General features: G+C 37.9%; 1 long non-coding RNA gene across 1 annotated transcript in view; it reads left to right on the top strand.

Annotated features, from left to right (window-relative positions):
- Window positions 1–23,251, top strand: part of LOC148945493 (uncharacterized) — a 175,803-nt gene extending 152,552 nt beyond the window's left edge. Inside the window, exons 2-3 of the long non-coding RNA XR_016142752.1 lie at window positions 12,168–12,336; window positions 23,141–23,251. This is a non-coding gene — a long non-coding RNA (uncharacterized LOC148945493). The remainder of the gene's footprint in view (window positions 1–12,167; window positions 12,337–23,140) is intronic.
- Window positions 23,252–24,514: the final 1,263 nt, after the last annotated feature.

The raw sequence follows: 24,514 nt of genomic DNA, 5'->3' as shown, positions 1-24,514 counted from the left end.
TGTAAGTTTTTGTGCGTGTGTGTGTGTTTTTTTTTGTGTTCTTGTGTATGTTTTTGTGTGTTTGTGTGTGTTTGTGTGTTTGTTTTTGTGTGTATTTTTGTTTTTGCGTGTGTGTGTATGTGTTCGTGTGTGTGTGTGTGTGTGTGTGTAAGTTTGTGTGTGTGTGTGTGTGTGTATTTTTTTGTTTTATTTAAGTTTTTTTTTTGAGGTTAATTTTTAGTTATAATGTGTAAGTTTGTGTGTGTGTGTGTGTGTGTAAGTGTGTGTGTGTGTGTGTGTGTGTAAGTTTTGGAGTGTGTGTTTAATTTTTAGTTTTTGTGTTTGTTTTTTTTCGTTTGAATTTGGAATTTTTTGTGTGTGTATGTTTTTGCGTGTGTGTGTTAGTTTTAGTGTGTTTGTGTAAGTTTTTGTGTGTGCGTTTGTTTTCGTGTGTGTGTGTATGTTTTTGTGTGTGTGTGTGTAATTTTTTGAATGGGTTTGTTATTTTTTGTGTGTGTGTGTGTGTGTGTAAGTGTGTGTGTGTGTCAGTGTTTGTGTGTGTGTGTGTGTAAGTTTGTGAGTGTGGGTGTAAGTTTTTGTGTGTGTGTGTGTGTAAGTTTTTTTGTGTGTTTGCTCTTGTGTGTGTAATTTTTTTAGTGTGTTTGTTTTGTTTCGTGTGTGTGTTTATATTATGTTTTGTGCAATTTTTTTTTCGTATGCGTGTGTAAGTTTTTTTTGTGTGTGTGTGTGTGTGTGTATGTTTTTGTTTTTGTTTTTGTGTTTGTAATTTATTGCGTTTGTTTGTTAGTTTTCGTGTGTGTTTATTTTATTTTTTGTGTGTGTGTGTTAGTTTTTGTGAGTGTGTTTTTTTTTTTTTTTGTGTGTAAGTTTTTGTGTGACTGTAAGTTTTTTTGTTATTGTTATTTTGTGCGCATTTTTGTTATTTATTGTGTGTGTGTTTAATATTTTTTTTTTCTTATATTGTTCTTTTTTTTTTTATTTTTTTTTTTGTTTTTTTTAGTGTGTTTTTGTTAGTGTGTGTGTATGTGTTTGTTTGTTTGTAATTTTTTTTGTGTGTGTGTGTAAGTTGTGTGTGTGTGTGTGTGTGTGTGTGTCTTTGTTTTTGTGTTTTTAAGTTTTGGCTTGTGTGTGTTTGTTTTGGTGTGTGTGTGTGTAAGTTTTGTGTGTGTGTGTGTGTGTGTGAAATTTTTGTGGGTGTGTGTGTTAGTTTTTGTGTTCTTGTGTTAGTTTTTGTGTTTGTGTGTGTGTGTGTGTAAGTTTTGTGTGTGTGTAAGTTTTGGCGTGTGTGTGTGAGTTTTCTGTGTGTGTGTGTGTGTGTGTGTAAGTTTGTGTGTGTGTGTGTGTGTGTGTGTATGTTTGTGTGTGATTTTTATTTTTTTTGTTATTTTTATTTTTCTTGTTCTTTTTTTAGTTTTTGTGTAGTTTTGTTTTTTTAATTTTGTGTGTGTGTGTGTGTGTGTGTAAGTTTTGGCGTGTGTGTGTAAGTTTTCGTGTGCTTGTGTGTTAGTTTTAGTGTGACTGTGTTAGTTTTTGTGTGTGTTTGTTTGGGTGTGTGTGTGTTAGTTTTCGTGTGTGTGTGTGTAATTTTTGTGTGTGTGTGTGTGTGTCATTTTTTGTACGTGTGTGTTTGAGTTTTTTGTGTTCTTGTGTTAGTTTTTGTGTGTGTGTGTGTGTGTGTAGTTTTTGTGTGTGTGTTAGTTTTGGCGTGTGTGTGTTAGTTGTATTGTGTGTGTGTGTTTTAGTTTTTTGTGTTTTTGTTTAATTTTGTTTATTATTTATATTTTTTTTGTTAATGTAATTTTTCTTGTGCTTTGGTAAGTTTGTGTTTTTTTGTGTGTGTGTGTGTGTGTAAGCGTTTGTGTGTGTATTAATTGCCGTGTTTTTGTTAGTTTACGTGTGTGTCTGTGTATTATTTGTGTGTGTGTGTGTGTGTGTGTTATAGTGTTTGCTTTGGTTATCTTGTTTTTTTTGTGTTCTTTTTTAATATTTTGTGTGGGTGTGTGTGTGTGTTTGTGTGTGTTTTTGTGTGTGTGAGTTTTGGCGTGTGTGTGTGAGTTTGCGTGTGTTTGTGTGTGTAAGTTTTGTGTGTGTGTGTGTAAGTTTTCGTGTGCATGTGTAAGTTTTTGTGTGCATGTAATTTTTTGTGTGCATGTTTTTTTTCGTGTGATTGTTTTAGTTTTTGTGTGTGTGTGTGTGTGTATGTTTTTTTTTGTGTGTGTGTATGTTATTTCGTGTGATTGTATGTTTTGTAGTGTTTGTGTTATTTTTATTGTGTGTGTGTGTGTAAGTTTTTGTGCGTGTGTGTTATTTTTTGTGGGTTTGTGTCAGTTTTTTTGTGTGTGTAAGTTTTTGTGTTCATGTAAGTTTTTGTATGCATGTTAGTTTTTGGGTGTGTGTCTATGTTTTTGTGTGTGTGTGTGTAAGTTTGCGTGGGTCTATGCTTTGTGTGCTTATTTGTTTTTTGTGTGTTTGTGTATGTTTGTGTGTGTGTGTGTGTGTATTAGGTTGTGTGTGTATGTTTTTTGTGTGTGTGTGTGTATTATTTTGTGTGTGTGTGTGTGTGTATTTGTTTGTGTGTGAATTTACTGGCGTGTTTTGGTATGTATTAGTTTTTGTTCGAGGATGTTTTGTGTGTGTGTGTGTGTGTGTGTAATATTTTTTGTGTGTGGGTGTTTTTGTGTTCATGTGTAAGTTTGTGTGTGTGTGTGTGTGTGTGTGTTAGTGTGTTTTTTTTTGTTTTTGGGTTCGTTTTTTTGTTATTGTTGGTGTGTGTGTGTGTGTGTGTGTTTTTTGTGTGTGTGTGTGTGTAAGTTTTTGTGTGCATGTAAGTTTTTGTCTGCATGTAAGTTTTCTTGTGCTTGTGTCAGTTTTTGTGTGTGTGTGTGTGTGTGTTAGTTTTTGTGTGTGCGTGTGTAAGTTTTGGCGTGTGTCTGTAAGTTTTCGTGTGTGTGTGTAAGTTTTCGTGTGTGTGTGTAAGTTTTTGTGTGTGTGTGTAAGTTTTTGTGTGTGTGTGTAAGTTTTTGTGTGCATGTATGGGGACCAGGGGAGGACCTTTGGGGCCCAGGGAGGGCGTTTGGGGATCCGGGGGCCTTTGAGGATTGACTGGTCTTTTGGGAGCCCGGGGGACCTTTGGGGACCGGGGGAGGGCCTTTGGGAGCCCAGTGGATCTTTGGGGACCGGGGGTGGACCTTTGGGGGTCCGGGGGACCCTTGGGGGCCGGTTGGTCCTTTGGGAGCCCGGGGGACCTTTGTGGACCAGGGGAGGGCCGTTGGGGGTCTGAGGAGGGCGGTTGGGGGATAGCATTTCTAGATGTTTACTGTTTAGTTTACTTTTTCTTTGCGGCGCATCCCTGTGGTGCATCCTGCGGCGCTTTCCTGCGGTGCTTTCCTGTGGCGCATCCCCTGCGGCACTTTCCTGGCCCGCGGCGCATCCCGGTGGCGCTTCCTGCGGCGCTTGCATGGCCCACGGCGCATCCCGGCGGCGCTTCTCTGGTCCGGGGGACCTTGGGGGGCGGGGGGAGGGCCTTTGGGGGCACTGGGAGGGCCTTTGGGGCACTGGGCGGGCCTTTGGGGGTCGGGGGGGACAGTTGGGGGCCTGGGGGACATTTGGGGACCGGTGGAGGGCCTTTGGGACCCTGTTGGTCCTTTGGGAGCTCGATGGGCCTTTGGGGGGCCCGGGGATGGGCTTTGGGGGTCCGGGGGGACAGTTGGGGGCCGGGGGGACTGTTGGGGCCCGGTGGAGGGCGTTGGGGACCCCGTTGGGCCTTGGGGAGTTGGATGGGCGTGGGGGGGGCCGGGGGTGGCCCTTTGGGGGTCGGGGTGGGCCTTTGGGGGCGCCGGTGGCCCTTTGGGAGCTTGGGAGGCCTTTGAGGACCGGGGGCTTCCTTCGGGGTTGGGGTAGGAGGATTGGAACCCTTTGGGGTTGGGTTAGAGGACCTCACAACACTGTTCAAATGAAACTTGTGTATTATAACGACCACAGAGTTTCACCATTAAATTCTCTTCTAAAATCTCTTCAAAAATTATCTTTTAAAATATCTCTAACAGTTTAGCCGAAACAGTTCCATAACCTGTCTAAAATAGTTTCGCCCAAATAATCCCTAAACGTAATTCAGCGTGTTCCTTTTGGTTTTGGCATCTCTGCGCTCATGCATTTCAAATTAATAAGAAACCTGATTCCCGCGCTAAAACAATTCATCGCTAAGATGTTTCTTGGAGAATTGTTTCCATGGCCTTTGGCTATTAATATCATTTGGAGTTCGACCAAAAGAGTTGTTTCCGAGGCAAAGACATTAATGACTTGGATCTATTCCTGGAGAATCGTTTCTAGGCGGAAATTTTTAAAGTCTGACAGATGATGTCATTGGTTGATTGATCTGTCAAGAAAGGGGAATTAATTTGTTGTTCCTATGGGGAATTATTGATTCACGATAGGTGAATTGAGGTCGACAGCACAGGTGTTCCCAATTTCTGGACGGCATAACATTCGCTGAGAGCGTGCCAAAAACAACAACAACAACATCGACCTTGACATTCGCTGAGAGCGTGCACTTAGAGCAACAACAACATCGACCTTGGAAATTTAGGTCATTGACCCCATTAACCACGTGTTCTCCCTAATGACTCTATGCCCATATATGGTGTGGGTACGGGACCTTTAGGGTCATTTCTACTGTCATCCCGACAGGCATAATTGTTTGAGATTTAGACTATTTTGAACAAAAGGGCTATTTCAAAATTTTGATCGACTTTTGTTTGAGAGAAGGCAGCTTAAGAGGGCATGGGAGGGAAACTATAGCCCACCAACCACTTTTAAATATTCCTTCAATATTTTCTGAAAGTTTCAACTTAATACCCTCTTCCCTTGCACCAGAGGCTGCCAGAGGGAGGGGGGTGTCAACCCCGGAATCATAGTTATTTGATCTAAGGACTATTTTAAATATTGTGTATATTTCAAAGTTTTGATTGGATGAATTTGGGGGGGAAAAGGGCATGGGGGGCTTGTTGTCCTCTGACCACTTTTGAATCTTAATAAGGGCACCGGAATTTTCGGCTTCCAATTTAATGAGTCCTCTCCAAAGTTTATAGGGCCACACTTTCCATAAAACCTTACATCTGGACAACTTGCATTACTTACAGCTCTTGCCCTGGGGATTGGGGAGGGGGGTCAATCCAGAGAAATAATTATTTGTTATTTGACCTTTGGGCTATTTTGAGCATAATGGCTGTCTCGAAATTTTAATTACATGTATTTGGAGGAGGTTTAGTTGCCCTCTAATCACTTTGGACTTTTAAAAGGGCACTGAAATATTCAAATTCGTAATTGGATGACCCCTTCCCCCAACTTAAACAATTGAGTAGAACTTCAAACTTCCCTTCCAATGAACGTCCAAGGTCTTCCAGGGGTAGATTTTCCACAGGGAGGGATTTTTTGGAGGGGGATTTTCCATGGGGAGGGGATTCCATGAGGATTTTCTGTGGGGGCAATTTCTAGTACCAATAAAATAGACACATGTCTGTTTCACTTCTTAGAACTTTCAAGAGGCTGAACTTAACAAAGTTGTAAATTATTACCTCTGGTAGATTAAGAATGGTAAATTGTATGTAATAAAACTAGGAGAATAAATCTGACATTTCTGCTCCCAGGCCAAGAGTGGATACCTCGTTCTTTTCTTTTTGATTTTATTCAAATATTATACATGGAAAAATTATGAAAGTCAGGCAGGGGTCTGGTTTTTATATAACAGATTATGAAACTTTTTAGTTGGGTTCCAAAGTAATAAACTGTTTATCATTATTTATTCAGTAATTTCTCCATACATTTTTTCAGTTCCTTATTCATTAACTATTTACCAGAAGTGACTAAACTGTCAGGGAGGAGACCATCTTTTTCTTGGGGTGGGAGACTTCAACATTGTAAACAGTGCCTTTACACAATTCTTTACACATTCGGAATTCACAAAGAAACAAAGAATGTTTCGTCCGTTCTTTTTGCGATACGAAGAGTTAATTAATTAAGAACTGAAAAATCCATAATTAGATAAATTATTGAATAAATTTTGATAAATGGTTTTATTACTCTAATACTTATTAAATCTTTCTATAATATATGAAAAACCAGGTCCCTGCTTGACTTTCATAGTTTTTACAATGTATACTATGTGGATAAACTCAAAAAGAAAGGAGGGAGGCTCCCTTTCTAGGCCTGGGAGAATAAATGTCAGATTTCTTCTTCTATTTTTATTATAATTTACTTTTTTTAATCTACCATAAATAGTAATTTACCACTTTGTTAACATCAGCCTCTTGAAGGTTATCAGAGTTGATAGAGACATGTTTCTATTTTAAGACATAGGAACATGGCTCATCTAATGAGTCATGAAATGTATCTTATGATTCATCTCCGAAAGACTCATCTAAACAAAAATTTAATTCCATTTGTAACTCCTGAAATTTAAAATTTCTAGAGATAACCCGCTTCCGCATAGGTATTTCTGGCAGCCATTTTTCTTATAATTCGTTAGACTTTGGAGATTTTCTGAAAAAAAAATCCGTAAAGAGCACTGCGGATGCAGTGGGATTTCTGAAAGCCACTAGGTGCCACAAATGCCTCATGATTCACATTACCGCAGAAACCCGGCAGCTTTTCCATAAGTAAAAGATTGGAATTTCGACAAGATTTGAAGCTTTTCTGTTTTGTAGGCCTGTAAGGTTCTCGAAACTTTCTTTTTCTGTTAGGGTTTAATGTGCCTTCCTTTTCTGTCCTTTTCTTAAAGCAATAATTCATCCTTGAAAAATATCTTACCAGTGAACTCAATAGATTCACTGCTATTGTAAAGTAAATCTTGGCCAAATTTTGTCAAAATATAACTTGACCATTAAATATTGGTTTGAACAAAGTTATCAGAAGAAATTTTGATGTTCTAAATTTACGGGAATCTGTAAGATCAGGAAACCTTAACATGCAGACCCGGCAGTCCCAAGCAGACAATTAAATTAAGACAAATTCTAATGCTCTGGTTATTACTTTAAAACAAAAGATTGCACTGGGTAACAAAAAAAAAATATCTTTTGAAAATCGTCCAGGGTTTTCCAGCTGAATTAGACTAATTTTGATGCTCTGAGTCTGAAAATGACCTTAGTTTTGCTCAATCGGGTCAAGATTTTTTGCTACAGAAATTTAAAAAAAATCCATTTTGTGTTTAAAAAAAAACAAATTTCTGTGGATCATCAGCTGAGAAACCCTTGAAGATTTTTTCGTTTTCCTCAAGAAATAACAGTCAACATATGCGATAGAACCTTCCCTGCTCATCGCTCATCGCCCCAAGGGTTTCAGGAAACTTCTCTATGTGTAAGAACAGTAAGTGTATCCTTGTACTCATCAAACACCCGAGTTTTTGGAAGGCCTCTATCATGCTGCTGACGAGTATGGCATTGTTTTCTACCTTCATGCTCCCCAGGAAAATGCTCACCACTTGCACAAGCGATTTCCACGTGGCACGCTCTTGCATGTTCATGAAGCTTTGAAACTCTGTATTCTCTATGAGTTTGCCGTATCTGTGGACCATCAAAAATGCCGGCCTTCAGCTTCTCAATAGTCAGCCACGGAAAGGCTTGGCAGAGGCAGTTGAAGCACCTCCCATGCTTGTCCAGAGCGCGCGTGAACTGTTTCATTAATTCAAGTTTCATGTGTAGAGGTTAAATGAATATCATCTTCCTGTCAACAAGAGGTTCGTTTATAATGTTTCTCGCCCCAGGCACTAACTGTTCTCGTACCGGCCACTCTTTACATAGTACTGGGCTATGTAATGACTGTGCCACACACATATAAAGCACAGGTACATCGTGAGCCCAGACTGCTAACCAAGTAGAAAATTCACTTTCTTGAAGTCAACACAGATGATCCATTGGTGCTGCTCTTATTGGATTTTTTTGAGCATGTACTTCACTGCTTCATATTTCACTTTGAGAGTTGTGGAGTGTGTAACAGAGATAGAGGGGAACTGGTTCCTGTTGTGGAGGAGCACACACTTCAAAAAGTGCTTGCTGCTTCCGCTGTGTTAACATCTAATTGGTGTTTTCACTCTTGGTATTTGCCAGTCGAAATTCCCCATGTGTAACTTGAACATTTACAGACTGTGCATGTCCCTGGACATTCCTAAGTGATATTACTGACCTTAATTATTTATAATTGGATTATAGGGTTTAAATTATAGTGCTGAACAGTGAAAGAAATAAGAGATGAGATTTTTAGTTCCAAATGGCTCATGTCTAACACAAAGGAAACTCCTGAAAACGACATTGATGTTTCACCTTTCCTGCCTTCAAGAAGAAACTTAACTAGAACCCCCCCAACTCCTATGTCTAAATCAACCACACATCTTAAGGGAACACAAGCCCTAAACTTCCTTCAAGCTAAAAGGCCCGGTGAAACCAATTGCAAAAAAAGGAACAAATGATGCAATTATATCACCGAGAGAGGAACCCCAACCCGAGATTATATCACTCTATGATGAGTAATACCAACCTGAATTGCTTCCTAGCTCTCTAGATGAGCAAAATTATTACAATGCGAACCTCAAGAAAACCACTGGTCGACCCTTTACTAGAGAGCAGTTAATGGATATTAGAAAGCCTATATTTTTACTAGCTAACTCAACTTTTGAAGTAGTGCTCCTAAAAGGCAGCCTGATTGATATTTATTTTATCTCTCACAAAGTCACAGATTTAGTCATTTGAAGGTCCAAAGACGTAATCATTAAGGATTTCAAAATCGCTGCCCCATCTAAAGAAGTAGAAAAGTTCTTTAAAATACATAGTTTATGGTGTTGACAACAGTATAGCAATAAAGTGATTTACAACTGAGATAATTGATTCTTCAGGTCATCTGGTCCAACCAACAACAGCCACAAGACTCAGCTTAAAAAATGATGGTAATCTTATACCCAATTGCTCAGTGTATCTAAAAACGAGTTGCAAAGAGAAGTTTTTCTGTATGGTATAGCCCTTAGCCATAAGTCCTATAAACCAAAGCCCCTACAATGTACAATTTTCCTAGCTCATGGTCATAGCAAAAATAATTGTAAACAGTCACTTCAATCATGTCGAAAATGTGGTAAACCTAGCCACGTTATAGAAAATTGCATCGAGAAAGACGCCTACTGCAAAAATTGTAATAATAAGGGGCACACGGCGCTTGAGAAGCAACTTTGTCCGGCCTATCATAAGAGAGCCGAGATCCTCCGAACCTCTGTGAGATTGAACTTGCCCTACTCCGTCGTAGCCGCTACAATCCCTAGACAAATGTTTGTATACTTCCCAATAAAAATACTCTACGCAAACAATGGGGAAAATCAATAGCTTACAGCTCTTTCCCCTGGGATTGTGGTGATGAAGTCATTCCCAAAAGAATAATTTTTGGACCTTTCAACTACGTTGAACAAATTGTTTTTTTTTCAAAATTTAAGTCGGTCTAATTTGGGAAAACAAGGGGTATAGGAAGGGACTAGCTCCCTCCAATTTTTTTGGCCACTTTAAAAAGGCAGAAAACTTTGTTTCAGCTTTGAATGGGCCCTCTCCCGATCTTCTAGGATCATTTATTCGATACGATCACCCCCTGAAAAAACAAACAAACAAAAAATCATGCATACAAACACGCATCCGTGATCTTTCTTCTAAAGAAAGATAAGAAATTTAACATTTTTGCCAATGGGAGCTTGAAACCTCAATAGTAGTTTTCTCTGATACACTGATCTGACGGTGTGATTTTCATTAAGATTCCTTGATTTTTTGTGGTTCTCCCCTTTTTTTCGGAGAATAGGTGAAATTTCTCGGGCATCACCATAAAGAGTTAATTCTTTTGATGTATCTGTTGTGGTTACTATATGGTTACTGTATGAGTTTTTGTTACTATACGACCGACCCTCTCCTTACTTACACTTCGTTACCAAGAACTACTTGACATAACAAAAAATTGCGAAGAAGAGCCATTACTTGTTACTTGGAAAGGGTCCTTATTTTAGTTTTAGTATATATTTTGAGTTTTTTTACCTGCGTTTTTTTTTTATTATTCTGCACTGAGGACGGTTGAGTGGAGGTTTCAACCAAAATATTTGCATAGTTTTTTCTTCCGTTTTTCACTGGCTGCTATTGTCCTTGTTTTCTCTTTTCTTCGTGAGTTTTTGTTGTGTTAGCCAGTGTGGTCTCAAAACTTATTTACTGTTTGACTCATGTTTTATATATGATTTATTATCTACTCTCTTTAAACGAGCAACAATGAAGATGTGTATGTATTTGTTTTTTTCGACAATGGCTTCATAGTTTTTTACGTAAATTGGCACACTAGCATTTTCCAGCATGAAAAGACGATCTAAATACGTGACGAGTTTGATAAAACTTTTTTAGAGCCTTAGTTTTAGAAAAAAAAAATTTTTCCTGGGAATAACGTCACGTTCATAGGCATTTAAAGAACAGACAATGCATGGTACTATTAAATGACGACATGCATTATATGGTAGTGAATAAAATGAAATGATATATAGTTATAACAATACAGATAAATGTTTGCCAAACAACCTGGGCCATCCAACGTGACAAGACCAATCTAAACAGCTAAAACAAAAGGAATGATAAAAAAAGTTTAACTTATGTTTTTATATATTTATTAATGCATTTATGTTTGTGCTAATGTCTTTTTCTCAAAAACAGCTCAATATATATATTTTTTAATAGGCACAATGAGATTTTCTGATCTCACAAACCATCTAGATAGGTCACGAGTTTGATACATTTCGTCTAGAGCCTTAGTTTTAGAAATACCTTTTTCTTGTAAGTCGCTAAGACTATGAATGAATGAAGGTGAAGAGGTTGTGTTGGGTAACAAGAAAATCGATTAAGTGGACAAATTTACTTACCTAGGCAAAACAGCTTCGCTTACCTAGGTAGGACAGCTTCAATTACCTGAGCACTTACCTGGTTATTAACCTGGTATTAATAATTACCTCTTGCCAGAGTATTAATAGCAAAAATGGTGGACGAAGTAAATTTGTAGAATGAAAAATAGCAAAGACACAAGGTGTTTTTACTGCTGTTGAAAAAGCTTGGCAGAATGCGAAGGTAAGTCTGAAAACTAAGATTTAAATGTGTGTACTCCTTGTCATGACAGTAGTCAAGTAAGGCTCTGAGACATGGATGTTTCGAAGATCTGGGGAAGATTTGCTGCATGTTTCCAAGAGGAATTGTCTGAGGATAATTCCAGGTACTCGTTAGGAATCCTCATAGGAACTATCCAGGGGATTTGTTAAGGGATAGTCTTAGGTACTCGTATGACTGACCATATATCAAATAGTAAGTTCTACAAAAATCGTCGTTCCATCCCACATTCTAGGGCTAAGATGAATGAATCTTTAATATGGATAAGACAGATTCTACGGATGAAAGTGGACAGATAGTAAAATATTGTGCCTCTTGGTATTCTATCTGAGGTTGAAGGAAAAGCTGGTCTTTCCTTGAATGGGATCAGAAAAGATTATAAGGAATTATTTAAAGGAACATAAATTTGTGTGGAAGAGGAGTATCCATAGCTGATTTGGCTTTAGGGTTCAGTAGTGGGTTGTTAGTAGTGGTAGTAGTAGTATCGACCGAGAAGTAAATATATATCCTATGTCTTAAAGAGCAAAATTTTTTACAAAAACTTTAGTTTCGCATACAAATTTAGAATTTTTTTGTGCGTGTGTGCAGGGGTGGGGATGAATTGGAAAAAAAAACCATTTGAATTACATGAAACTTATATGGAAATATTTGTAAGTTTAAAACCATTTTCCTGTTTCTTGAATAGAAAATCCAAACATTCCCTCCCCATCTCGTGTACATGCTTACTTAAGATAGGATCTATACCAAAAGCTACATCAATTGCAATAACCCAGACTCATAACAAATAAGGAAAGAAGCGAGAAATTTCTGCATTAAAGCCAATGTGACGAACTGGATTTTTATCTATTACGCTGCGATAAGATATTTTCCTTTTCCAGTTAAACTGTCACCTTTCTCATTATTCAAGCTGTAATCTCCTTTTCTCAGCTAAACTCACAAACATTTAAGTGTCAGTCTTATTGACTTTGAAAGATACAAATATGCTTTTTGAAGAAAGCTTCAAATATACTTTTCAAGGTGAGCCAATTTCGGGAAGTGGATGGAAAGCTCCCGAAATTTCCCGGAAGTGGATGGAAAGTTCCCGGAAGTGGATGGAAAGTTCATTAGGATGGAAAGCAGAAAACGAGTCAAGCTTGAAAGCCAGAGAATTTGACCCTCAAAATGTATTTTTCTTTTTATGGACAAGGTAATGTGAACTTTTCTTAGTAGCACAATCATTTATTGCAACAAAAAAAAACATAATCGACAGCCCCCAAAAGTATAACTTACAAGTACATGTTGCAAAAGTGTCAGTAGCGAACGTCATCCACAAGTTAATTTTCGTAACATACAAGGATCACTATTTTGGACCAGTGTGCATGTGCATTATCAATGCACATGCACATTTATGGTGGGTATTATAAATGGCACTACAAGTGCCAAATTCAAACCACAAGGGTTGTGGAATTATAGCTTTGAGTAACGACTTGATTAAAGGCATAACATAGCGCTTTCTTTTTCAATAGCTTTATCCCTGTAGCTTTCGTAGGTTTGAATAAATTGAGAGGAGAAAGCCTCTGATCAGCTGAAAATGTCATGCGACTACTTCATCATAGGCAGCGCACTAGCGCTGCCTAAGTATAGAACGATGTGGGCACAATGTGTTTTTTTTTCAGCCGGGCACTTCGTATCGAAGGAGTTGTCGTAAAAACTTCGAAAAGGGCTCATTCGATTGGAAATTGTATTAGCTAGTGCCATTTTTAATAGTCGAAAGTGATTGAAGGGTAACTAGCCCCCCCCCACGCCCATCATTCCCCAAGACACATTTAATCAAAATTTTGAGATAGCCATTTTGTTCAGCGTAGTTGATTTCCAAATAGATAATATGTTTTGAGGAGGACACTCCCCCACAACCCTCGGGGCAAGGGTTTTAAGTTATGGCCTGAGGGCATATAAGAATGATGTTGGCACAATGTACCATTCATTATTTTTTTTCCTATCGAGCTGTGATCTTACTTTGGAAGGTGTCGTCGTAGAAACTTCAAAAAGTGCTCTTTCGATTGGAAACTGAGAGTTCTTGTACCCTTTTAAACAGTCGAAAGTGATTGGAGGGCACCTAGCCCCCCCCCCCCCCAGGGGACCAACATTCCCACAAACACATCCAATCAAAATTTTGAGATAACCATTTTGTTCAGCGTAGTTGATATCCTGATATAAAATATGTTTTTTAGGATGACACTCCCCCCCAACCCTCAGGGCAAGGGTTTTAAGTTATGCCCTGGGGGCTTGTAAGGTTTTATGGAAGGGGTCGTCGTAGAAACTTCAAAAGAGGCTCATTTCAATTCAATTCAAACTTTTTATTTCCTCCGAATACGAAGAGTAAAAAAGAAATAAATAAAAATAATAACCGCTAATCAACAGGCCATAAAATTATTTTAAACTATATAACAACAAATACGCAAAGGCCTTCAATCAAAATTACCACACTAATTAACACTTCATTCAATAGATAATAAATTAACACTTCACAAATTAACACTTCATTCAAAAATTAAATCAAATAAAATAAATTAAGCTTCGTGCGCAGCTCTATATAAATTATGAGAAAAAACATTTAATTTGGATAAAAAATTCTTTTGATTTTTCTCAAAAACATCAACAGAGTTTTTTATTTTGTATGCATTCATTAAATAAGTATTTGATTCAGATTTAGAAAAGCGGCGAAGGAACTTAGCAAAACTAAAAAATGGGGTTTTTACATGCGCAATATTACTAATTCTAAAAAACGGTAGAAGCGAGGAAAAAAGTAAAATCTGAGGCAAAGCGACAGTATTATATACCTGAGCCAGTGTTTTCAAAGAAAGAAGATTGCGAAGACAAATTACTGCCCCGAAACTAGACACTATTCTACTTTTAACTGCTATAGAAATAGAAGCACGGCATAGAGCTAAAGTTGGTCAATAAGGCACACCAAGATATAAAAAAGATTCCAAAGGTTTTAAAATACTATCATAAATACGGACAGAAATTTCTGAATTAACGAGATCATTAGCCTTAGGACCAAGAATTAAAAACTGACACTTTTCAGGGCGAAAACGAAGTCCATGCTCACTAAAAACCTTTGCTAAAAAATCTACATTTTGTTGAAGTGACTGAAGCGATCGACTCAAAAGGAGTAAATGATCTGCGTAAGCAATCCACGACAGAACATAACCTTTACCATAAATAAAAGTCAACTGAATTTGATCAAATAGCCCCGAAACAGTAATATTGAAAATCAAAGGAGAAATAATGCTTCCTTGCCTCAGCCCCTTACATAACTTAACATTATAATCACTAAACTGATTCTTCCACTTAATACGAATACGAGAGGAGCCATACCACTTTTTTAAAACCAAAACTACTGGTAGTGGGACATTATTCTTCAGAAGTGCAGTCATAGCCCAAGAATGGATAATTGAATCATACGCCGCCGCAAAATATAGCGCAAGTGTATAAACTCTATCCCATTGCTTACAAAAGGATATTATTCTTGAAAGGAAGGTATGAGCAACATCCATGCTTAGACCCTTACGGAACCCAATTTGATTCAGGCCTTGGTTACAAGACTCCAAATACTTTAATAAAACTAACTCAAAAACTTTGCTAATCTGGCACGAAACAGTAATCGGCCTGTAATCAGAACATCGATTCGTATTCCCTCCTTTTTTTGAAAGGGGTGAAGTGGTGGCACGAGAAAAGCTAGTTGGAAGAACTCCAGAAGAAAGAATAGTAGTAAAAAGAGTGGCGAGGAGAAGGATTGCTTTGTGGGATGCCCATTTTATATGGTTTGAATGTATACCATCATGATCAAAAGAATGCTTACTTTTTAGAGCTTTAATTACTACCGTTACATCATCAACAGAAACAGATATTTTACTATTTGGGCGGGGCTTTGAAATTTCTTCCGATAATAAAGAGGCAAGCCGTGATTCAACTGCCGCATCACCGGATGAAAAAACTTGATTATAATGAGTTATCCAGTCATCTAGTTTCAGAGAACTATTTGAATCTGGTGAACAATTATTATTACGACGTCTAGAAATAGCCAATCTCCAAAGCCCATTCTTATCACTAGTAATCCTTGAACCAATTTCATCTTTTATAATTTCATTATGCAAACGCAACTCAGCCCGAAAAACGCGTTTAAATAATTTGATACCATCATAAAATGGTCCAGATCGCGGTTTTCCCGCGCAATTCCAAAGGTAACAAGCTTGAGATGCATTCTTTTGGCTTTGCTTTAAAATCGGGTTAAGGTTCCAACCTAAAACACGAGATCCACGAGGGAAAGAATCAGTTCTAAATGCTTTATTAGCCCCGACTTTTAAACTATGAACAATTTCAAGGTAAAATAGATCAATATCAATTTGTTCAACATCCTTAGAATAATTACAGTTATTTTAGCTAAAAGTGCATCTGATTCTTCATGATATTTGCACTTTTTTCCCGATCCCAGGTCATTTTATTTACAATTTGACTAGAACGATGGATAATTTTAAAAGATGGAATTTGAATATTTAAATGAAAAGAAAGGTAAAAATAGGCATATCCAACCCAACATGAACAGGCTGTGGTAATAACGCTGCATTTGAGTTCAGCACATGGTCTAGATTAGAGCAAGAACCAGAATTATGGACAGACGTAAAATCCGCATCTTTTGAAACTATAGTAAAAACCGAAAACAAAGATAAAAGAGCGGAGGAGCGGACATCAGAGATAGCAATGTTGCAGTTAAAATCCCCGCAAATAAGCCACTGGAAATCTGATGGAACTTTCGCCACAAATCGCGATAATTCTGAACATGCAAAATTGAAATCAAAATCCGAATCAATAGTATGATAATTTGTTGGTAAATAGCACTAAAAAACGATACAACCTGTTATTCAGGCAGCAACAAAATATCGATGGACGGCAAACCCGGAAACTGTAAAAGTATCTCGAATAAAAGCGCAAACGGCTCCAGATGGGCGTCCACCTGTAGATGTAGCTGGAGATATAAGACACTGAAACTGCTGCGACAGACTTGAAAAAAGACTAGTAGAGTGGTCCAGAAGATGATGCTCTTGCAGACACAAAATATCCAGATCGTGCAGCATAGACTGCAATACATGTTGTTTATCCCCAAAACTATTCAGATTCAGAGATATAATCTTTGCACTAATCATTTTTTATTCTTTGCAACTTTTTCGGTTAACTGTTTGCAGCGAAAGCTAAATCCAGTATGCTCATGAGATCCACAATGGAAGCAACAAGGTTCATTCTGGCAAGGGTTGTTCCTAGAATGAGAGTGTCCGCTACCAAGGCACTTGAGACAACGTTCCACGCTAGAGCAGCCTGACGATATATGCTGTAGCGACCCGCATTTGTAGCACATTCGCGGTAAAAACTTATAATCAGTAAGCCGGAAATGTTCGTAGCCAATGTGAATCCCGTGACGCAAATAATGAGACTTGGCTGTCACCGAATGGAAGTATACACGATATGATTTCAAAACACCGATGCGCTGCATCTCTTCGATACCATGGTTAGAAGCACACACACTCTCTGGGTTGATCAGGAAGTCCACTCGTGATAATAAACTGACAATTCTCGATTTGCGAACCTCAGTTTTACCGACCTTTTCATTCAAACAGGCTTTCAATTTTTCGGCGTTTTGTCTTTTCGTATGAATGACCATTTCTGTTGCTGGGATCCTGATTCCTTAGAAAGTGAAATCCGCACTATACAATCAGCTCCATCCAACGATTTCAGAAAAGCTTCACGCTTTAAGGGATCATCACAATCTTGTGGTGGTGAATCTAATACAAGACCCACTGTTTCTGACTCGTTATTCAGCGGAGGCCAGGATTTATCATTGAGCTTTTCTTTATTTATACAGCTTAGAACCTCGCTCTGTACTCCGTCACAACACTCTTTCACCAAAGCAGGAGTCTCTGCTACCTTACTTGGGACGTAATCAAGTTTATCAATTATGCTAAAAAGATGCCGGTCCCAGGTTTGAATGGCACGATTAAAGTGAGCATTTTGATCCGTATCTATCGCAGGTATTGCATCACTTGCAGTCATAATGAATTTCAGATTTGGCAAGTGAGGGGTTGCATCTTCAGAAATAAGGATGTCTAAAATATCCTGTGACAGGCTTTGGTTAGCAGAGGGGCCGCGACGTGCAAGGAGTTTATGCGTGGGGTTCACTAGAGATGTTAGGAGGCTTCTAGCTTGATCAAGATGATCATAAGAATAGAAGTTTGTACACGAAGATATACAGGAGGCGGACGAAATTCCTGACTGTAGACAGTGCCGGAAAAAACTTAAAACTGGTGAATAAACAAGTCTCTGAAGGAGGTGGGATCTGCAGGGAAGAAGGATTATTAGAAAATATCTCCCAGCAGCTAGAGCACTGATATATTATTATAATGTATTTCTCAATACTCTGAAGAAATTCACAGCATTTATCGCAGAGGTAACCGCAACCCTCAGCAAATGTGTTGCAAATAACTGTTCCTCTGGTTGCGAGGCTGAGGCTCTCTTTGCAAACCTTGCACCCTGTCTTGTACAACTTTTCAGAAGTCACGGCAGCCATTTATCAATTAATAATAATAACATATAAATATTAACTTGGTACTATGTGCTAAGGAAATGGAAGGGGGCTACCCCAAACCACTACCCCGCCTTCGCCTGAGTAAAACTATTACCAGATAAAATCTCTGCTTACGGAAGGTGTTCTCCTCGGTGATCTTATATCCAAAAATAACAGTTCATAAACGCTAACAATCTATCACCGCGGATTGCCACAAAATTCATTTCATTTCACATAGCATCCTCCTTCGCGCAATTTAATTTACTGTAATTTATTTCAAACTTAATCCTTATTCCAAACTAAGTCACTGAATTAAATTCAAGCTCAAGCAGTGAATTAATGAATATCAATAATCTAGGTTAAGTTCAGGTCAATTCACCAAAAGTCGACGATTTGATTGGAAATTGAGAGTTCTAGTGCCCTTTTAATAGTCGGAAGCGATTGAAGGGCGACTAGCCCTCCCTACAACCATCATTCCCCCTAAAACATCCAATAAACATTTTGAGATAGTCATTTTGTTCAGCGTAGTTGATTTCCAGATAGAAAATATGTTTTGAGGAGGACACTCCCCCACAACCCTCAGGGCATGGGTTTTAAGTTATGCCCTGGGGGCATATAAGGTTCTTATAGAAGTCGTTGTCGTAGAAACTTCAAAACAGGCTCATTGGATTGGAAATTCGAGGGGCTAGTACCCTTTTTAATGGTCGGAAGTGATTGGAGGGCAACTAGCCCCCCACGCCCATCATTCCCCCAAACACATCTAATCAAAATTTTGACATAGCCATTTTTTTCAGCGTAGTTGATTTCCTGTTAGAAAATATGTTTTTGAGGAGGACACTCACCCACAACCCTCAGGGCAAGGTTTTTAAGTTATGCCCTTGGGGCATGTAAGGTTTTTATAGCATGTGTTTTGGTATAAACTTCAAAAAAGGCTCAATCGATTTGAAATTTTACATCGATAGTGCTCTATTTATTAGTCGAACGTGGTTGGAGGACGACTTGCCCCCCCACGCCCATCATTCCCCCAAATACATCAAATCAAAATTTTTAGATAACCATTTTGTTCAGCATAGTTGATTTCCAGATAGAAAATATGTTTTTGAGGAGGACAATCTCTCAAAACCCTCAGGGTAAGGGATTTAAGTTATGCCCTGGGGGCATATAAGGTTTTTAAAGAAGGCGTGGTCGTAGAAACTTCAAAACAGGCTCATTCGATTGGAAATTCAAAGGACTAGTACCCTTTTTAATGGTCGAAAGTGATTGGAGGGCAACTAGCCCCCCCCGCCCATCATTCTCCCAAACACATCCAATTAAAATTTTGAAATAGCCATTTTGTTCAGCGTAGTTGATTTCCAGATAGAAAATATGTTTTTGAGGAGGACACTCTCCCACTAACCTCAGGGCAAGAATTTTAAGTTATGCCTTGGGGGCATATAAGGTTTTTTATAAAAGGCGTTGTCGTAGAAACTTCAAAAAAGTCTCATTCGCTTTGAAAGTCAAAGGGCTAGTGCACTTTTTAATAGTCGAAAGTGATTGGAGGGCAACTAGCCCCCCCCCCCAAACTCACGCCCATCATTTCCCTAAATATATCCAATCAAAATTTTGAGATATTCATTTTGTTCAACGTAGTTGATTTCCAGATAGAAAATAGGTTTTTGAGGAGGACACTCCCCCACAGCCCTCAGGGCAAGGGTTTTAAGTTGTGCCCTAGGGGCATATAAGGTTTTTTAAAGAAGGCGTTGTCGTAGAAACTTCAAAAAAAGCTCATTCGATTGGAAATTCAAAGGGCTAATGCCCTTTTTAACAGTCGAAAATGATTGGAGGGCAACTAGCCCCCCTCCACGCCCATCATTCCCCCTAACACATTCAATAAAATTTTTTAGATAGCCATTTTGTTCAACGTAGTTGATTTCCAGATATAAAATATATTTTTGAGGAAGACACTCCCCCACAACCCTCAAGGAAAGGACTATAAGTTATGCCCTGAGGGCATATAAGGTTTTTATTGATATCTTTGTCGTAGAAACTTGAAAAAGGGCTCATTCGATTGGAAATTAAAAGAGCTGGTACCTCTTTTAATAGTCGAAAGGTATTTGCTAGCGATTAGGTCCTGTCTCACGTTCGTTTCTTCCTCAAACACATACAACTAAAATTTTGAAATAGCTATTTCGTTCAACATTGTCTAAAGTTTTGGAAATTAGGTCTTTGAGGATGAAAACACATCCCCCCACAGCCCTCAGGACAAGGGTGGTAAGCTATGCCCTGGGGTATATAAAGTTTTTATTGAAAGCGTTGTCGTAGAAAGTTCCAAAGGGCTCATTCAATTGGAAATTGAAAGGGCTAGTGCCTTTTTTAATAGTTGAAAGTGATTGGATAGCGACTAACGCCCCTCTCACGCCAATCATTTCCCGAAACACATCCAATCAAAATTTTGAGATATCCATTTTGTTCAACGTATTTGAACGTTCTAGAAAGTAGGTCTTTTAGGATGATAACCTCCTCAGAGCCCTCAGTGCTAGGGTTGTAAGTTATGCCCTAGGGGCATATAAGGTTTACATAGAAAGTTGTTGTATAAATCATAGGCAGCAGGATCGCACTGCCTAAGTAAAGAATGGAGACACTCAAGAACGAGACAAGAAACGGGGATTAAGTAAAGAGGAGGACACTCCCCCACAGTCCTCAGGGCAAGGGTTTTAAGTTATGCCTTGGGGACACATAAGAACGATGTTGGCAAAATGTATTATTTATAATTTTTTTCCATTAGAGCAGGGCACTTCGCATCAAAGAAGTTGTCGTAGAAAATTCAATTGAAAATTGGAGTGGCTTGTGCCCTTTTTAATAGTCGAAAGTGATTTTAAGGCGACTAACACCCTTCTCATGCCCACCATTTCCCCAAACACATCCAATCAATATTTGGAGATAGCCATTTTGCTTAACGTAGTTGAAAATTCTGGAAATTCGGTCTTAGAGGATGACAACCACCCTAACAGACCGTAGGGTAAGGTTTGTAATTTATGCCCTGGGGGCATATAAGGTATTTATAGAAAGCGTTGTTGTTTCCAAAAGGGCTCATTCGATTGGAAATCGAAAGGCCTAGTGCCCTTTTTAATAGTCGAAAGTGATTGGAAGGCTTGACATTTTTAAAGTAAAGATCGAAGTGGCTATAATGTTTTTTTCGGTTGTTGTTGTTTAGACTAGGGCACTTCGTATCGAAGGAGTTGTTGTGAGAACTTCGAAAAGGGCTCATTCGATTGAAAATAGAAAATTTGCACTTCACTGAAAAAATACAAATGAATGTGCATTGTCAGTTTAATTTACATATACTGATATTTAGTAATTAAAATGTTAATATTATTTGATTTATTAAAGTTATAAGAGTGAAAACATTTATATTTTTTCAGTAAAGTGCAAATTTTGTTCTTGCCTTGGAAATGCCTAGGGATTTTGACCCAACTTATGATAATTTCTGCTCGTTTTGAGTTTGACTCGGTTAATTATTGTAATTTCTGTTCGTTTTGGGTTTCATTTATTTATCGATGCTGGTTTGTGGTAGTTTCACGCTTGGTAAATTATTTGATTTAATTTTTGCTCATTTTTTGTTTAATGGAGTTCTTTACTTTTTTTTGAAAAACTTATTTTGTGGAAATAGTTTTTTAAATTAATTTAAATCAAAAGCAATCACGGTCCTTCCTATTTGAATTTGACGCTTCTGGTGCAGTTTCTAAAACGCATCATACATGTAATTGCGCATTGACAGGGCGGAAGCACATTAGTCCAAAATAGTAAAATTTGTTTTTAAAATGACCACGAAACCTGAGGATTACACTCGCCCCCCCCTCCCCAAAAAATGACAATAGTAATTGCAAAAGAAATCTTTGTTCGACTTGATTTGTCATTTAACCCTTATGATATTAGTAGGAACATATTATCCAATACGAAATATTCATAATTTATTCATGGTTATATGGTTTGATGGTTATATGGTTTAATGGTATATGGTTTGATGGTTAAATGGTTTGATGATTATATTGTTTGCTGGTTATATGATTTGGTGTTGTTTCTTAGTTTTGTTTGTTGATGGTTATATGGTTTCATGGTTATATTTTTTGCTTGGTATAAGATTAGATGTTGTTTCATAGTTCTGTTCTATTTGTTGGTCAACTTATTTGATGTTTCTAAGCCTAATGGATACAGACAGAAGTTCACATCGTTGTCATGTTATATTATTTGATGGTTTTGAGTGTTGTTTCACAGTTCTGTTTGTTGATGGTTGTATTGTTTGATGACTATATGATTTGATGTTTTTCTGTTCTGTTTTTTGGTCAACCTGTTTGTTGTTTCTATTGCTCCGAAGCTAAGTTTACATCATTGCTGGATAAGAATGTCTAACGGGACAGGATCAATGACACCTATATCTAGGTCAATGGATTTACGTAAGGTTTCTCTTACATCGCAATTCAACCTTGAGATTTTGTTTATAATGAATATGTTTTGTGGTTAAAGTATCATATTGTTTCACGACACAATGGAACAAACTTCGAATATTGTGGACTTAGAAGTTTTAGCTGCACAAATATATAATGTGAGTCCTGTTTGGTAAATTTTCTTAGGGTTTTCCATATAAAATCATTTTGTAGTCCCCCACCCCCTCCAATATATTCAGCTTTAGGGTATACCCCCTTAGTTGCATGAAGACTATATTAAGTGTAAATTGGCTAGCATTTTTACCTATGATTGCAAATTTTAGGCCTATAAGCTGTTGGGTTAACGATCTTTTTTTTATCTAATTTAAAGCATATATCTAAATACCCTCTATTTCTTGAGCTTATAACATTTCGAAAGTTATGCTATGGGCTTAAAGCCTACGGAACTATCTAAATTTGACAATTTAACCCCCACAATCCCCGGTTTTTTCATTAACCCTGGTTTTTAGAAACTATAATTTAATTTCTATTTACAGGACTCTATGCTATATTATGTTTTTTTGTGTCATTTCTGTTCTATAGACTTTTCTGAAGGAAACACGATACTTATGTATTATACGATACACACGAAAGAAGTCAAGTTTGCTTAATGCTAATGAAATAGAATATAGTAGTTTATAAACAAATTTGGCCAATATATTTGCACATTAGGGGGGGGGGGTAAAGCATAGCACATATTAAATAGATATAACCTGGAAATTGATTTTCTAACATCGATATCGAAGAGGGAGGAGTCTGGTTTTCCACTCAAAATTTTTCAATCTTACTTTGGTTAAGAAATTTCCGTTTTAGGGCAAAGGAGTTGCGCATCGAATTCGAAATCGGGCGCTTTTTTCCTATGTATGGGACCCCTCCATTAAGGTGGGTAGAGTTATTCTATGAAAAACTAAACTTTCTTTCTTTTCTAGGACAACTTGGAGCAATGTCCCCTAACAGACAAGAAGGCGAAAACCACTGTTAAAACACCTGTGAGGGCATCAGTTGTACAGTATGGCCGTTGGCCAAGACCTTCAGCTCAGTGTACCCTGCCTATACATCACTGTGACATTGCTGGTCCGTGCACCCCACCTGTACAAGCGTTGCCGGGACATTCAAGACCAACGTCCTCTATACAAGGCGAAAATAAGCCTCATTCAGCCCTCGAAATGCAAGCTACAAATCATAATGTAAGTTTTTATATTATATTTCCGCTAATGATTTTTCTCCCAAGTCAAGTTGAAGGATAGATATTGTACCGTTAGATTTCGAAGTAATTCCAGATTCTAATTTACGTAATATTAACTTCAATAAGAGATGCGAGACTTAACGGTTTCCATTTTATCGTATTTTTTGGAAAATCTTGAAAATAACAGACTTGCTTTAACGGATGTAAGGTCAAAGTAGATTGGTTTATACACATAGAAAATAAGCTATTTTCAGGATATTATCTGAAAGAGCTAGACTACCAAGTAAAGACCCCGTTTTTTCCCAAAGCAGATAAAGAGTATTAATATGAAATTTTTGGTGGAAAGTTTGAACAAAATCAAAACCTACTATGTCTCATTTACATTGTAAATACGTTATAACACTATCAAACTGGAAATTGGAACTTTCAGGATATAAAGAGTGGGGAACAGTGAGTTAACCAAATGGTACTATGTGCACACAGGTATTGCTTCAGCCAAGCGTGTTTTTTAAGCACATGTTTTAAATGATATGAAAATAGTAATCCAATTTTAAAAATAGGGTGTTTCAGACACTTTGAAAATAAGCTATTTTCATTATAGGCTACATTGGTTCCATATGCACTATCTCAACCATCAACTGAAGAGACAAGTCACGAAATAATCCAAATTGATCCACCAATGGAGTTTCGTGACAATCAGCATACTGAAACTACAGCTATCGACAGTCGATATGGTAATTTCTTACGTTATGGAGATGGTAGTGTTAACTTAGACGAAATACCTTCTGTTATTGACAATTTATTGAGTAATTATTTAGATGTAGACGCTAGTACACTTGAACAAGGCAATGTAGTTAGTTCAGAAGGCGATTTACCATGGCTAAGCCCGAATACTATACAAATTTTAGATAATTTTACCAAAGAGTTAAAGGAGGACCCTTCCCCTCAGATTTAATGAATATACCCCCTATTCAATCAAATTTAATTGACAATGAAATGGCTTCGATGGATTCTCACAGCCCTTTTGTTGAAAAAAGTGGAGGAGGGGGTAATGATGATGATATACAAGAGGGGGAGGGTAATGATACACAATTCTCATCACCACCGGAATTTCAAC

This window comes from Artemia sp. Qi Xiang Cuo, chromosome 13, assembly GCF_049724085.1.
Source record: "Artemia sp. Qi Xiang Cuo chromosome 13, ASM4972408v1, whole genome shotgun sequence".
NCBI lineage: Eukaryota > Metazoa > Arthropoda > Branchiopoda > Anostraca > Artemiidae > Artemia > Artemia sp. Qi Xiang Cuo.
This window is presented reverse-complemented; position numbering and strand designations above follow the sequence as displayed.